Source organism: Mus caroli, unplaced genomic scaffold, assembly GCF_978045245.1.
Source record: "Mus caroli unplaced genomic scaffold, Mus_caroli_1 scaffold_13, whole genome shotgun sequence".
Lineage (NCBI taxonomy): Eukaryota > Metazoa > Chordata > Mammalia > Rodentia > Muridae > Mus > Mus caroli.
The window spans coordinates 42,695,943-42,699,807 of NW_028227268.1; positions in this window are offsets into that span (position 1 = coordinate 42,695,943).

Consider the following 3,865-nt stretch of genomic DNA (forward strand, 5'->3'; position numbering starts at 1 on the left):
TGTGCTCTGAACTACAGTTACTTAAAAATGTGATGATTTGATTGGGGGGGGAAACCGTTAAGAAGTAGAATCTATTGGAATCTCAAGTTGTCAAGCTCTGTGCTCCTGCAGTTAAAAACCGTGTCATTATTTCCATTGTGCCTACCTCCTAATTTCCAGGGCTTATTAGCTGGGTTGTAAAAACTTGCTCCAGTTGAAGTTTGGCAAGCTGACAAGGCTGAGTGCCAGAAGTAATTTACTATCCAGGGCCGTTTGTGGAGCAAAGGGAGCTGCAGATAATAGAAGAAGAAATGAAGAGTTACTGGTTCCAAAGATTTTAATGCGTGTAACGGATGTCACCCAAAACTTCGACGCTTTTGTTTTCCACGTCGCTAGATAACATTGAAAGGTGCAGATGTTCCACTGAGGAATCAACCCGAGGGCTCTGCAGTTTTTAGGCATCAAAGACTTGTCTGTGTCTATCATTTATGCCTGACTTTGAAGTCCTTCGGGGCTCTCTGTGTGGGAGAAGCCGGCCCGGGAACTTTGAACAACCTGGGGGGATGGGATTCCAGGTGCTCTGCCTGTCTGTCATTGTGTCTGAAATTAGGTATTTTTCTTTTTTCAAATAATGACGAGGGCCTGAGGAGACTAGCATTTCTTTCTTTGCTATTTTGAGCCATTGAGCCCTCTATGAACTTTGTCTTTGGCTGTACAATGTGACCATCCCAAGGATAAGTTCAACTTTACTTTCAAGTTTGCATTCAAATGCGTTAAAGGCAGGAGTGGACGTTTTAACTTCTTGTTAGTGTTCCTATGGTGGGAGCCTTGTGAGATTGTCTCAGGATCTTAGCGGAAGGCTGTTTGCTGTTTTCCAAACTGGCTCATCAGCACCAAAATGGGGATGAACTGTTCCTTGAAGGTTGTAGGTGATCAGAATCCATCTTTCTGGCCTCTCTTTTTCTTGGTCATTGAGACAGGGATCATGAAACTCTATATTACTATAACCACTTGACTTGGGAGCTGGTTCTGTGGTTAAAGTACTTACCATACAAGTATGAGCATTGGAGTTTGGATCCCCAGAAACTGGAATCCCTAGAATTCATGTAAAGCATTCACCTGTCACCCAGGTTCCACACACTCATACAAACTCACATCATTCATACAAACACACATCAGTCACAGAGACATACATCATACACACAAACACACATCATATACACATCATACACATATCATACACACTAACACACATACACACCAACACATATCATACACACGTCATACACACAACAGACAGATTAAAACAAACAAAACAACTACTTAAAAAGCCAAGCACACGGGAGCTGGAGAGATGGCTCAGTGTGGTTAAGACCTTGCTGCTCTTACAGAGGACGTCCCACATGGTAACTCACAAACATCTGCAACTAGTCCTAGGGTATCTGCCACCTTCTTCTGATTTGGGCATTAGACACGACACATGAGTGGTGCAAATACATAGATGTATGCAATACATACATACATATATATATGTATATATGTATGTGTGTGTATGTATATACGTATATACATATATACATTCACACACACACAATCAAACAAACAAAAGCCAAGCACAGTGGCCCACAGTGCCAGCACGTGGGAGATACTGGCAAAAAGATCAGAAGTGTAAGGCTATACTAGCAAGTTATGTGAAAATTTTAGAGACGAAAGCTGATAATTTTTCCTTTTCTACTTTCCTTTTTTTTTTTCCGGGGTGGGGGGAGGAGTGGACTGTTTCTGAGGATTGAGCTCAGGACTGTCTGTGTTCTATCACTAGCCCACTGAACTAGATGTTCCCTCCCATGCCCATTCGTTAGTAGGTGTTTTCAGCCTTCTTAGGTTGATACAATGATGATGATGATAATACAAAATAGAGTTGTGTGTGATATTGTATGCCTTTATCTCAGCACTGGGGAGGCAGAGGTAAATGGATCTCTGAATAAGAGGCCAGCCTGGTCTACAGAGAGAGTTCCAAGACAGCCTGGGATGCATATGAGATTCGCTATCTCAAAAACCAAACCAAACCAAACAAACAACCAAACAAAGATGGCCACCTGCCTCTGCCTCCCAAATGCTGGGATTAAAGGTGTTCACCATCAGGGCCAGCTAAATGAATAAAACACTCGGCTGGAGAGATGTCTCAGCCTGTAAAGGCTAGGCTCACAACCAAAAATAAAAAATAAATGTGATTCGGTAGATTGACACATGAAGATCACAGCCTTGCTCATAGTACTGGGCACATAGTGAGACAGCTGTTATTATGACAGGCTGAGGTGAAGAGGCGATTTTGTCATTTTTATTATAGTAATTCTTAGGACAAGATAAGTATAACAGCTAAATATCAAAACAACAGTGGAACAACAGTGGAGAGCACAGTTGATTTAAGAACTGTAGTTAGCAAAAAAAAAAAAAAAAAAAAGAACTGTAGTTAGCTCGTTACTCTCTGTCAAATTTGTCTGGAAATGAAGGATTACAATCTGTCAGGGCTTGTTAACTTCCTTGTACTTAAAGAAACGTTATAAATGCCTTACACTTGCGCATTTATTTGTTGATTTTTTTTTTTTTTATTACAAGCTTCCTGCCCACACTGGACTTGCTGTTCACAGTCATCCCCACTCTGACTAATAAGAACAAGTCCTGCGTTACTATTACAAGGAAACTGCATCTTTAATTTACATACATGATTTCCTTCCATGTCTCAGATCTTAGATCTGAAAGGGCTGTCAAGTGATGAAGCCCATATGGACCTTTGTGTCAGTTCTGAGGCCAGTGGGACAAGATGTGAAACAGAAAGGGAAGGAAAGCAAGGAACTGGGTGGCTCTGCGTGACTATGAAGTCTAGTTCCCTCTCATAAATCACGACCAGGGTAACGACGTGAGTGTTCTAATAACAGGTCTAGCAAGAAGCCCTGCTTTGGCTTTTTATCATCTTCCAGAACTTAACAGAGAAGGGAATCACATATATATATTCTTTTTTAGGTTTTAATAATTATACAGCAATGTTGCTTCCAAGGTGGATCACAGGATGGTTCTCTTAGAAATGCTAATTTGCTTGGACAATGTTGTAAGGAAGATCTGTGTAAATATTGATCTATTTCACCAACTTTCAAACTTTTCACTGTTTTCTAAAACAAATGACAGTTTCTGCTATTTATCCAGTGCCTAAAATTTTGAAATATTTTGTCTACATAGGTCAAGATATTTATTTTTAATTTTAAAATCGTGTGTGTATTCACGTGGGCGGGCACACGAGCCATAGAACGCGTGTTGAGGTCAGAGGATAATTTGCAGGAGTCAATGCTCTCCTTCTACCGAACTTAGGTTGCCAGGCTAGGTAGCACGATGGCCCTAATTATTTAAATAATACATTATTTCTCACCATTTTAAAAAGAGCCAGCTATTCAGAGGCTTTCATTGGGACGTGAAAATGCACGGTTACCACACTGGTTTCGTGAAGCCAGCCGATTAAGACCAGGGCAGCTGGTCCGCAGCCTTCTCATCGAATTTGCATAATTAACAATATCATCTTCAGTTACATTTTTTAGTTTTCAGTGTTCTCGGTGACGAGAAGCGAGAACCTGCGACAGGGGCATGATAAAAACAAATGACTTCCAGTAGGTAGCGTACTTAAAACTCCTATCAGGTATTCCCGGAGGAGCTTTTTCCGGTCTCCGAGGCGCGAGGATTTAGCCCCGCCCCAGCCCCGCCCCCCGAAAAAGATGCATCCCAGACCGGAAAAGGTTCTTGCTGCAATCCTATAGTCAACCACTGGGAGGCGGCAGCGGCTTCGCTAGAAAAGAGGGCTTCCCCAATGGCGGAAGCGGAAAAGGCGGGACTTACGAAG